Source organism: Oncorhynchus gorbuscha, linkage group LG03, assembly GCF_021184085.1.
Source record: "Oncorhynchus gorbuscha isolate QuinsamMale2020 ecotype Even-year linkage group LG03, OgorEven_v1.0, whole genome shotgun sequence".
Taxonomy (NCBI): domain Eukaryota; kingdom Metazoa; phylum Chordata; class Actinopteri; order Salmoniformes; family Salmonidae; genus Oncorhynchus; species Oncorhynchus gorbuscha.
In genome coordinates this window covers 55,530,820-55,544,654 of record NC_060175.1, presented here as the reverse complement: position 1 = coordinate 55,544,654, position 13,835 = coordinate 55,530,820, and the positions used below count along the sequence as shown (strand labels likewise).

The following is a 13,835-nucleotide window of genomic DNA, read 5'->3' as shown; positions in this document are numbered from 1 at the left end:
GCTCTGTGTGCAATAATAGTGTTTGACATGATTGTTGAATGACTACCCCATCTCTGTACTCCACACATACAATTATATGTAAATTCCTTCAGTCGAACAGTGAATTTCAAACATAGATTCAACATCGACCAAGAAGGATTTCCAATGCCTCACAAAGAAGGGCACCTATTTGTCGATGGGTAAAAAAGCAGACAGTGGATATATCCCTTTGTGCATGGTGAAGATATTAGTTATAATTTGGATGGTGTATCATTACACCATCCAAATAATACTATTGCGCCGACAGAGATGGTCGCCTCGCGTTCTTACGAACTATGCAGTATTTTGTTTATTTATGTACAATTTATCACATTGTTACCCCAGGAAATCTTAATTAGATTATAATCACAGCAGTGTAAATCCCCCCAAGCAGACACCTCGACCGCCCTGAAAGAACTTCATTGGACTCTATGTAAACTATGTCAATTTTATCAGCATATCGAATGCGCTAACCGGGCTGGCGACATTCTAGATCATTGCAACTCTAACGTCCGCATAGCATACAAAGCCCTTCCTCGCCCTTCTTTCAGCAAATCTGACCACATCTCCATTTTGTTGCTCCCAGCCACAAGACAGAAACTAAAACAGGAAACGCCCGTGCTCAGGTCTGTTCAACGTTGGTCTGACCAATCAGATTCCACGCTTCAAGATTGCTTCGATCACGTGGACTGGGGTATGTTCCGGATAGCCTCAGACAACAACATTGATGAATATGATTCATCAATTCGATTCGGTGAGCGAGTTAATTAGCAAGTGCATCGATGATGTTATACCCACAGTGACTATTAAAATCTTCCCCAACCAGAAACCGTGGATTGATGGCAGCATTCGCGCAAAACTGAAAGCAAGAACCACTGCTTTTAATCATGGCAAGGCAACCGGAAACATGACTGAATACAAACTGTGGAGCTATTCCCTCCGCAAGGCAATCAAAAAAAGCTAAGCGTTAGTTATAGAGACAAAGTTGAGTCACAATACAATGGCTCAGACATGAGACGTATGTGGCAGGGTCTACAGTCAATCACGAATTACAAAAAGAAACCACCACCGTCGGGACACAGACGTCTTGCTCCCAGACAAATTAAACAACTTCTTTGCTTGCTTTGAGGACAATACTGTGCCACTGACATGGCCCGCAACCAAACCTGTGGGCTCTCTTTCACCGCTGCCAATGTGAGTACAACATTTAAACATGTTAACCCTCGCAAGGCTGTAGTCACCCATGACTGCATGGCCATGCACACCTCCAACTCAATCATCAAGTTTGCAGATGACACTACAGCGGTAGGTTTTATTACCAACAACGACAAGATGGCCTACAGGTAGGAGGTGAGGGCCCTCGGAGTGTGGTATCAGGAACATAACCTCACACTCAACGTCAACAAAACAGATGATCGTGGATTTCAGGAAACAGCAGAGGGAGCACCCCCTATCCACATTGACAGGACAGTAGTAGAGAAAGTGGGAAGTTTTAAGTTCCTCGATGTACACATCACAGACAAACTGAAATGGTCCACCCATACAGACAGTGTGGTGAAGAAGGCGTAACAGTGACTCTTCAGGAACTTTTACAGATGCACAATTGAGAGCATTCTGTCGAGCTATATCACCACCTGGTACGGCAACTGCTCTGCCAACAACCATAAGACTCTCCAGAGGGTAGTGAGGTCTGCACAACACATCACCAGTGGCAAACTACCTGCTCTCCAGGACACCGACACCACCCGATGTCACAGGAAGGCCAAAAAGATCATCAAGGACAACAACCACCCGAGCCACTGCCTGTTCCCCCCACTATCATCCAGAAGGCGAGGTCAGTACAGGTGCATCAAAGCTGGGACCGAGAGACTGAAAAACAGCTTCTATCTCAATGCCATCAGACTGTTAAACAACCATAGAGTGGCTGCTGCCAACATACTGACTCAAATCTCTAGCCACTTTAATAATAAAAAATTGGATGTAATAAATGTATCACTAGTCACTTTAAACAATGCCACTTTATATCATGTTTACCTACCCTACATTACTCATCTCATATGTATATACTGTTCTCTATGCCATCTACTGCATCTTGCCTATGCCACACGGCCATCGCTCATCCATATATTTATATGTACACATTCTTATTCATTCCTTTCCAGTTGTGTGTATAAGGTAGTTATTGTGAAATTGTTAGATTACTTGTTAGATATTAGTGCATGGTCGGAACTAGAAGCACAAGCATTTCGCTACACACATTAACATCTGCTAACCATGTGTATGTGACAATAAAATTTGATTTGATTTATTTGATTACACACCGTCATTACAAAGATACAGGCGTCCTTCCTAACTCAGTTGCCGGAAAGGAAAGAAACCGCTCAGAGATTTTTCCATGACGCAAATGGGGACTACAAAATAGTTTAATGGCTGTGATAGGAGAAACCTGAGGATGGATGAACGACATTGTAGTTACTTCACAATATTACCCTAATTGACAGAGTGAAAAGAAGGAAGCCTGTACAGAATAAAAAAATATCAAAACATGCATCCTGTTTGCAACAAGGCACTAAAGTAATGCTAGAAAAAAATGTGTCAAAGCAATTCACCTATTGTCCTGAATACAAAGTGTTATGTTTGGGGCAAATCCAACACAACATATTACTGAGTACCGCTCTCCATATTTTCAAGCACAGTGGTGGCTGCATCATGATATGGGTATGCTTGTAATCTTTAAGGACTGGGCGGTTCTTCAGGATATAAAAATATATTAAATGGAGCTAAGCAGAGACAAAATCCTAAAAGAAAACCTGATTCAACCTACTTTTCACCAGACACTGGGAGATTAATTCACCTTCCAGCAGGACAATAACCTAAAACACAAGGCCAAATCTACACTGGATTTTCTTACCAAGAAGACAGTGAATGTTCAAGAGTGGCCACTTTGACTTAAATCTACTTGGAAATCTATGGCAAGACCTGAAAATGGTTGTCTAGCATTGATCAACAACTAATTTGACAGAGCTTAAAGAATTTTGAAAAGAATAATGGGAAAACATTGTACAATCCAGGTATGGAAAGCTCTTAGAGTCTTACTCAGAAAGACTCACAGCTGTAATCTCTGCCAATGGTGCTTCTGCAAAGTATTGACTTAGGGGTGTGAATACTTACAGTACCCGTTGAAATGGTGGAACACACCTACTCATTCAAGGGTTGTTCTTTATTTTTACTATTTGGTAGAACTACATTTTAGAATAACAGTTAAGACATCAAAAATATGAAATAACACCAATGGAAACATGTTGTAGCCAAACAAGTGTTAAAGAAATAAAAAATGATTCAAAGAGATTCTTCAAAGCAGTCAACCTTTGCCTTGTAGCCACCCTTTGCATTCTCTAAACCAGCTTCATGAGGTAGTCACCTGGAATGCATTTCAATTAAAAGGTGTGCTTTGTTAAAAGTTAATTGGTCGAATTGTACCCCTTTTTCTCCCCAATTTTGTGGTATCCAATTGTTTCAGTAGCTACTATCTTGTCTCATCGCTACAACTCCCATACGGGCTCGGGGGAGATTGAAGGTTGAAAGTCATGCGTCCTCCGATACACAACCCAACCAAGCCGCACTACTTCTTAACACAGCGCCATCCAACCCGGATGCCAGCCGCACCAATGTGTCGGAGGAAACACCGTGCCCCTGGCAACCTTGGTTAGCGCGCACTGCGCCCGGCCCACCACAGGAGTCGCTGGTGCGCGATGAGAATGTCGATCATTATTTTAAAACATGAAGGTCAATCAATCCGGATAATTTCAACTTTGAAAGTTTCTTCAAGTGCAGTCACAAAACCATCAAGCGCAATGATGAAACGGGCTCTCATGACGACTGCCAGAGGAAAGGAAGACACAGAGTTACCTCTGCTGGCAAGGATAAGTTCATGAGACTTACCAGCCTCAGAAATTGCAGCCCAAATAAAAGCTTCGCAGAGTTCAAGTAAGAGACAATTGCTTGGGCCAAGAAACACGAGCAATGGACATTAGACCGGTGGAAATCATCAAATCAAATCAAATTTAGTTACCCAGCCTAAAATCCCAAACAACAAGCAATGCAGGTGTAGAAGCACGGTGGCTAGGAAAAACTCCATACAAAGGCCAAAACCGAGGAAGAAACCTAGAGAGGAACCAGGCTATGAGGGGTGGCCAGTCCTCTTCTGGCTGTGCCGGGTGGAGATTATAACAGAACATGGCCAACATGTTCAAATGTTCATAAATTACCAACATGGTCAAATAATAATAATCCCAGTAGTTGCCGAGGCTGCAAAAGGAGTAAATGTCAGTTGGCTTTTCATAGCACGTCCGGTGAACAGGTCAGGGTTCCAAATCTGTCCTTTGGTCTGATGAGTACAACTGTGAGATTTTTGGTTCCAACTACCGTGACTTTGTGAGAAGCAGAGTAGGTGAACGGATGATCTCTGCATGTGTGCCTCCCAACGTGTAGCATGGAGGAGGAGGTGTGAAAGTGTAGGGGTGGTTTGCTGGTGACGCTGTCAGTGATTTATTCAGAATTCAAGGCACACTTAACCAGCATGGCTACCACAGAATTCTGCAGCGATACGCCATGGTTTGCGCTTAGTGGGACTATCATTTGTTTTTCAACTGGACAATGGCCCAACACAACACGGAGCTGTGTAAGGGTTATTTGACCAAGAAGGAGAATGATGGAGTGCTGCATCAGATGACCTGGCCTCCACAATCACCCGAACTTAACTCAATTGAGATGGTTTGGGATGAGTTGGACCGCAGAGTGAAGGAAAAGCAGCCAACAAGTGCTCAGCATATGTGGGAACTCCGTCAAGAATGTTGGAAAATCTGTTGATTTGTTTAACACTTTTTTGGTTACTACATGATTCCATATGTGTTATTTCATAGTTTTGATATCTTCACTATTATTCTACAATGTAGAAAATAATTAAAATAATAAAAAACCCTGGAATGAGTAGGTATGTCCAAACTTTTGACTGGTACTGTATGTAGATTGGATATTTTTATATTTCATTTAAATAAATTGTTGTTGTTTTTTAAATCTAAAAACATGATTACACTTTGTCATTATGGGTTATTGTGTGTAAAAAAATGTAATCGAATTTGAATCCAGACTGTAACACAACAAAATTTGGAATAAGTCAAGGGGTATGAATACTTTCTGAAGGCACTTTCTGTACCCTACAGAGCCTAATCTTATAGAAATGGGTAGCTTGATTGGGAATACTTTCCCTGACCTTAAAAGGCCTTTGGAGAAGCCAGAGAAGAGTGGGGAGGAGGAAGTGTATTTGAACCTACCAAGCAGGGACATCTATAGAGCTGACCTGCAGCTCATGCACAGATACATCTCTGACGTACAGTCATGGTTAAATTGTGCTCCATGTAGGGGGCCTTTTCTTTCTTGCACCTGATGTATTATGCATGAGAAAAATCCTTCTTTACGAGCTGAGAGGGCCACATCTTCCATGGTGAGAACACGGACAATATAGTAATTGCTTCATGAAGTAAGAGATAACCTCATATTAAAGTAACCCATATAGATTGGCGCTGAATTATTAATTCCAAGTATAAAATGGAGACCGTGGAGATGAGTGAACTAGGAATGCAACAATGACACAGCAACGTCAGCAGAAATACGTTGTTGATGGTGTGTTTTCAAATGGGTCCTTTGATGAAAGGAATCGTGGAGTGAACATCTAATAACATTTTATTTGTCACATACGCCAAATACAACAAGGCTAGATCTTACCGTGATATGCTTACTTACGAGTCTTTAACCAATAACCTTTGAAAAGAGAAAGTACAAAACATGTGCTAAATAAACTAAAGGAAAAGTATTAACACTGTAAAATAACAATAAAGAGGCAATATAAAAGGGGTACTGGTACCGATTCGATGTGCAGGGGTACGGGTTAGTCGAGGTAATTAAGGTAATATTTACATGTAGGTAGGGTTTGTTAAAGGCTTTGGTTGGACTTTAGCACATAAAGCTCGTTAGTACCTAGGGTGCACCGATTGGTGTCTCCACGTTAGTCCACTTGTGTTACACCTGTGCTGGTTACCATTTCATTTGTGGGAAGCTGTGTCATCTGTGCTGGCCCAGGTGCTCCAGTTGTGTTGATAGATGCGGAAGGTCAACACTTTTAGTTGGTGCTCCTGATTTTGTTTTCTTGACAAACAAGCCTTTATCTGAGTTCCCTGATTTCGTTTTGCTCCACCTTTTTGGTTGGCTTCCTGTCTTTAAGTTTGGTGTGGGTTTATGTTTTGTTTGCCTATTCTTGGGCAAATTTCGTGGGCACTCACGGTGGGTGTTTTTTAGGTTCCAGTAGTTGTTGCTAGTCAACTTTCAGTGGACACATGAGACCCCATGAGTGTCTTTTCAGAACCCCACCTAAAACCCCACCCATTTCATTTTGGTTGTGACTCACGTAACGGTAAAATGACTGGGCATAGATAATAAACAGAGAGTAGCAGAAGTGTGTGTGTGTGTGTGTGTGTGTGTGTGTGTGTGTGTGTGTGTGTGTGTGTGTGTGTGTGTGTGTGTGTGTGTGTGTGTGTGTGTGTGTGTGTGTGTGTGTGTGTGTGTGTGTGTGTGTGTGTGTGTGTGTGTGTGTGTGTGTGTGTGTGTGTGTGTGTGTGTGTGTGGTATCAATATGCATGTGTGTTTTGTGTGTGATGGAGTGTCAGTGTAGAGTTAATCAAGACTGTGCAAGAGAGTCAGGGCAAAAAATTATAATAAAACAATTCAAATGAAATAGTCCAGGCAGCCATTTGATTAACTATTCAGCAGTCTTTTGGCTTGGGGTAGAATCTGTTAAGGAGTATTTTGGTCCCAGATTTGGCACTCTGGTACAACTTGCCATGTGGTAGAAGAGAGAACAGTCTATAACTTGGGAGGCTGGAGTCATTGACAATTTTTAGGGCCTTCCTCTGACACCGCCTGGTATAGAGGTTCTGGAAGCTCGGTCCCAGTGATGCACTGGGCTGTACGCACTACACAATGTAGTGCCTTTTAGTTGCCATACCAAGTGGTGATGCAACCAGTCAGGATGCTTTCCATGGTGCAGCTGTATAACCTTTGGAGGATCTGAGGTCCCATGTCAAATTTTGCAGCCCATCAGCAAATCCAGAATCTTCTTGCAGAGGGAGGTGTTAATCAGTGTTGTCAGAGAGAATATTGCAGCACCGCTTCCTCGCTTCCAGATTTGGCCTGCAGTAACTTTGAAGAGACGTTTCTAATCTGTGTCCACTGACAGATATTATTTATTGTGCCTCTAGTCCGGCATCTGAGAGTTTCTGGATCATGGTGGTTCAGAGGCAGTGATAAGTGTAAATCTGCGACATGCCAGCTATTTCGCAGATCTTTGTCAAAATTGTTGCATGCATGTTCATGACAATCTGCTTTTTTGTGTACTTGAGGGGTCGTTGATATGTCGTTGATATGTCGGTTCCAACTAGCTCTGAGTCCAGCGTAGCTGCTTAATCCTATATTCTTCACCATTCATGTTTCTCACTGAAAAGTCCCGTAGAATGTCTTTCAGCTCTGTATGTGTTGTGTTCCCAAACTCACAATGTATCCCTATTTTTTTCACACAAGTCAGTGAAGCAGGTCGGTGCCCACTTTGTTTATTTCACAATGTTCTTTTTGTTTCGCTTTCTCTCAAGTTAATCTAAACGCTTCTTTCCTACATCGGCATGACAAACTATTGTTGATGTAGCCATTTTATCGAGGTAAAAAGGCACAAAGATATCAAGGTGGAAAGGCTAAACATCATAGTCATGGTATACGGTCTAACATACACAAGGCTAAATGCTGTTTTAGCCAATCAGCATCCTGTATCCAAACTACCTGGTTTATAATACAGTTTTTAATGTCCCGTTGATAGAATAGTCTCGAACGGAGCTCATCCATTTTATTCTCCAGTGAGAATTTTCTTAAATACTTTGTTATGGCACAGGCCATAAGAAAGACAACAAAATTATGTTTGACTCCAGATTTAAAGACATGTGTATGGCACGTATTATGCTATTTATGCTATTTAATTCGCCTTTTTATATATTTAGAATAATCATTTACCACAGGTGAATACACCCTTTAATGTATGTACACATTTACCACAGGTGAATATAGAATTTATGTACACATTTGTCTTTTTAGATTAAATACAAAATCTATTTGTGTCTATTTAATATGCATTACCTTTCTTCTTGGTAGTCTTATGTGAAAGTATTTAGTTATTTGAACATCATTGTCAGGGCTAGAGAGGGAGTAAATGATGAAAAGTTTCATTGTTCTTTTCAGATCAGCCTTAATTATGTCCGTAAAGATTTTCAATTTAGGACCTGAGTTGAAAATAGATTGAAAACGGGCCTCCATCTTGACATTAGTGAGCGATCCAAAAATCTCATCTACAACATTAAAAACATTTTGTTTCCAATCAATAAGGGGTCATTCACATTCCAACAAAAGTCCAGTCAACAATTGGCGATTGAGTGCTTTCCAGCCAACACTAACTACTGATGCAAACACAGGTGAGGATCTTCGCCTGTGATGTGATTATGTTTAAGCCATAGGCACACCCCTGGGTCAAAGTTAATTTCCAAAGTATCAATTGCTCAAATTGAATACTCAAAGTTTCTTGAAGAAGGAGAGTTAGCTGCATGTGACTGATAGGCAATCAATAACGGTCTAGTAGAGCTCGGTGACACTCATTATTGGAAGATAAACAGAACAACTGAATGTCCGAGTTGAAGGAAATGATCTGGTATGTGATCAAGAGGAGAATTTGAAAACACCCAAGAGATTCAAACTGTGAAATAACATAATAATAATAGCTGCATGTATTCATTTGATCAACTTGTTCACTAGAAAGTGCAGTCAGCATTTTACCTCAGAGAAACGACTCCGCTTCACCCCTCAAACCTCCAACTGAGCAGCCATGTCCGCTAGCCGAATCGTTCGGCCTCTCCAGCCTTCTCTGGCCAAGGTCACTGATTCGGGAGTCAAACCTCACACCAGGCCATGTGGGCAGCAGGGAGGGGGGAGGTGAGGGTGGTTATGGGATGTATTACAGGGGTTAGGTGAGGGGTGAGGCAAGCCTTGGCTGGTAACTATGCACAACAATGCACAGGCCATAAGCAGGTTGACTGCTGATACTGATCGTATACCCTCAGCCAATGGCCCTTGGGAGAAGGTCAAAGCAAAGGGTGGGAAATATGGGAAATATGATGGGCTGGATGCCCATTATATACCATCAGGCTCTTTAGGATCTCTTTGAGATCAATGGAGAGGATGCATAGTGCAACAATACTAATGGTATGGGATAATGCTCAATGTGCCAGCTAGATAGAAGCTGCCTCTACTTCTCCTGCAGTGTTGTCCTTCTGTGCTCATCCAGACAACTGGGCAAATGGCTCCCCACACTTGTGATCAATACGTTTAACTTAAAGCACTTAGGATTGTCATCAGTTAATATCACCCAACACCCACATCAGCAGGAAGGATAGAGGAGCAGGGTTGCAGGCAACACTAACGAGGACTGGCATGAGGTCCGGACCTCCAGGCAATTGATAGCACTTTTAGCACAGTGCTCCTCTCTGCAATCATATTCATTGATCCCTGATTGATAAGTGCCAACATGTATCCAAAACTTATGTGGAGCTATGATTCACAGAAGAGAGAAACACTGATAAATAAATCTAAGGGAGGCAAGTAGCATTGAGGGTATTTTATCATTGAACTAAACTGACAAGTATTTGTGAACACGCAAAATGATTTAACATTTAAAATAATCTACACATTGGACCTGCAGTTTGAAAATGCTCTTTACTTCCATATACATTTAATGTTATAAATAAGTGCATACTGTATGCTTGTGTCATTAAATGAATCAAATGTAAATTACGCTCTCCTTTCAATTTCCCTGCTCAAATTTTCATCAATAGTTAGCTAAAAAAAAATATAATGAGGCAAGTCAGTTAAGAACACATTTTTATTTATAATGACAGCCTACCGGGGAACAGTGGGTTAATTGCCTTGTTCAGAATGATAGGTTTTTACCTTGTCAGCTCAGGGATTTGATCCTGCAACCTTTTGGTTACTGGTCCAACGCTCTAACCACTAGGCTACTTGCCAACCCAACATGATGACAAATAACAAACAAAAAACGAATGGAAAAAATAACCACATCTCCTGTGAGTTTATTCATGATATTTGTTCATGGGGAAATTAGCATTGCAGTGTGGCAGTCACTTGTCTTTCAGCACAGAAATGATAGACCTTGTGTTCCCCAAATTGACTCTGCATTTGTTTTCCGCAGTATACAAAACACTGACAGAGGTTGAGGTTGAGAAAGTCAAGCCACAACAGAAATAAAGGAAATTCAGCATTGAACCTAAGAACCATGGAAACAGCATCACTCAGAAAAATTTAATTTCAGTTCATACAACATTGTAGATCAAATAAATGTATCTATTAACTTGTCAGTCATACTCAGTGATAATAGCGCAGACAATTGATGCACATGCATCATAAAATAATAGTCATCATGGAAAATCCATCTCAAGTTACATTTAATGAAACTATCCAAGGAAACATGCTGTTCTTAGTTGGTCATTAATCTCTGTTAACTCTTATGTAAAATGTTGCATAATTTGGTCAGCTGCATGACAAACTTCTGAGTTCATACTTGTTAGAAATATATGATATTTAAATCGATAGATTCTGTAGTTACAAAGGCTTAACTGAAATGAGGTTAAAGGTCTTTAGTGCACTATTTAAGATACAGTATGATCTCAAAGAAGACCCATTCAGATAGGACTACTACAGTTGAAGTCGGAAGTTTACATACACTTAGGTTGGAGTCATTAAAACTTGTTTTTCAACCACATTTCTTGTTAACAAACTATAGTTTTGGCAAGTCGTTTAGGACATCTACTTTGTGCATGACACAAGTCATTTTTCCAACAATTGTTTCCAGACAGATTATTTCACTTATAATTCACTGTATCACAATTCCAGTGCGTAAAAAGATTACATACACCAAGTTGACTGTGCCTTTAAACAGCTTTAAACAGCATAAGGGCTCCCTTATGGGGACAAACCGAAGAACCCTATATGGTTCTACTTTAAGTTTTTTTTCTAAGAGTGTACATGCGCACTAAAGCACCAGTATGTGAACAATTCAAATCCAATGGCAAGCCACAGGATTATACTGTATAAATATAATTTCCCTTTGAAAGATTCTGCTTCTTCACATCACACACAGTAAAGTGTATTCTAACTCATCTAATCCTGTAAAGTGATGATCAGTTGCACTAGCCCCAGCACGTCCTCACACTCATTACTCACTCACAGACACTGCTGAAGGCAGAAAAAGCTTTTTGGAGAAGTACAGAGAGAGAGAGCCAGCCCAATTACCTGTAATCGCCACAGCAATTTACAGCCAGTCACTTATGAACTAATGGCAGAACCAACCTGGCCATTTGGGCTGCGGGGGAGCAGAGATCAAACAAACTCACTCCACACAGGACCCAGGCTGGACATCAATATCAGGGATGCTGAGCTAGTAGGCCTATCCTAAATGTTCAAGTTGAATTAACATCACAAATGTAATGTAATTCCCTGACCGTCTTGTTGACAGGAATAGTCTGTGTCTGTATTTCTGACAGGAAACAAACTTATCTGCCCACTGAGGCACGAATCCTCTGGTTTAGCTTCACTGACTTCTTTTTCGAACCAGAAAAGTAAGATGTGAAACCAGAAATCTAAATGTGCTTAACCTTATTTCCTGTTTAAGCTGATCTCTCTTTTCAACCCACGGAATAGGGAGGCTAAATCACAACACTGAACAGAGTCACCGGGCGTGGGCCCAGACCACAGCATCCATCAAAACATGTAGACAATAGAAGCACAGCATGAATAAATGATGACTAAATTGTACGCTCAAGCTGCTCATGAACCATTTAAGACTAAGGAGAACTCGTACAATACAGTACAGCCACTAAATGCTGAATATACAACTGCCTGTCTGCTCTCCAACTCTGGTCTGACCAATCGGAATGCTTGCTTCAAGAGTGTTTTGATCATGTGGACTGTAATGTATACAGTTCATCAGGAAGTGAAGAGGGGATGTTGTTCCCACCACGACGATTAAAACCTATCCAAACCAAAAACCGTGGATAGATTGCAGAATTTCTAAAACTGAAAGCGCAAACCACAGCATTTAACCACGGCATGTGGCAGGGACTCCAGACAATCACGGATTTTAAAGGGAAAACCAGCCACGTTGCGGACACCCCAACTTATTGCTACAGGACAAGCTAAACACCTTCTTTGCCCGCTTTTAGGAAAACACAGTACTGCCGACGCGGGCCACCGCTGTTCCCGAGGACGGTATGTTCTCATTCTCCATGGCCGACATGAGTAAGACGTTTAAGCTTGTTAACACTTGCAAGGCTGCCGGCCCAATCACCATCACACTACACACTGCCCTGTCCCATCTGCACAAGAGGATGTAAGAATGCTGTTCATGGACTACAGCTCAGCCGTCCCCAGGTGGTGAAGGTAGACAACAACACCTCTACTATGCTGATCCTCACACAGGGGCCCCTCAAGTTTGCGTGCTCAGTTCCCTCCTGTACTTTCTGTTCACCCATGACTGCGTGGCCACGCACGTCTCCAACTCAATCATCAAGTTTGAAGACGACACAACATTGGTAGGCCTGATTACCAACAAAGATGCCCTGGCGGAGTGGTGCCAGGAAAATGCCAGGAAAATGATCTCTCCCTCAACATCAACAAAATTAAGGAGCTGATCGTGGACTTCAGGAGAAAGCAGAGGGAGCACACCCCCATCTACATCGTTGGGGCTGCAGTGGAGATGGTGAAAAGTTTCAAGTTCCTCGGCATACACATCACTGACAATCTGAAATGGTCCACCCATACAGACAGTTTGGCGAAGAAGGCACAACACTGCCTCTTCAACCTCCGGAGGCTGAAGAAATTTGTATTGGCCCCTAAGATCCTCACAAACTTGTACAGATGCACCATTGAGAGCATCCTGTCGGGCTGTATCACCGCCTAGTACGGCAACTGCAACATCAGCAACTGCAGGGCTTTCCAGAGGGTGGTGCCCAACGCATCAGTGCACACTGCCTGCCCTCCAGGACAGCTACAGCACCCCAGTGTAACAGGAAGGCCAATAAGATAATCAAGGACACCCGAGCTATGGCCTGTGCAAATTAAAATATATTCTTCAAAGTCGCCACCCTTTCCTTGATGACAGCTTTGCACACTCTTGGCATTCTCTCAACCAGCTTCATGAGGTAGTCACCTGGAATGCATTTAAATTAACAGGTGTGCCTTATTAAAAGTTCATTTGTGGAGCTTCTTTCGTCCTATTATACTCCAGACTCCGACACTGCTGCTCCTAATATTTCTATATTTCTTAATTCCTTTCTTTTCCATTTTAGAGTTGTTTGTAATGTTGTTTACTGTTAGATATTACTGCACTGTTGGAGCTAGGATCATAAGCATTTCGCTAAACCCGTATCTGCTAAATATGTGTATGAGAACAATACCATTTTATTTTATTTTCTGTATATTGTACTGTCAATAGTGTCAAGCAGTGATATAATACCTGGGATCGAGCCTAAAGTTCTCATAACGCAAGGTAAACATTTCCAAATGGAAAAACAAAGGGAGGACAGAGAGAAGGGGAGAGATGTTTGGACTAGGTGAAAGAGGTATATGAAAAAGAGATAGTGGAGATTTTTTCCACC

At 41.7% G+C, this 13,835-nt stretch overlaps 1 protein-coding gene across 2 annotated transcripts in view; it reads right to left on the bottom strand.

Moving 5' to 3' along the window:
• tafa3a (TAFA chemokine like family member 3a) overlaps window positions 1–13,835 on the bottom strand; it is a 207,403-nt gene that overhangs the window by 30,732 nt on the left and 162,836 nt on the right. The gene's annotated exons all lie outside the window — the stretch shown is intronic.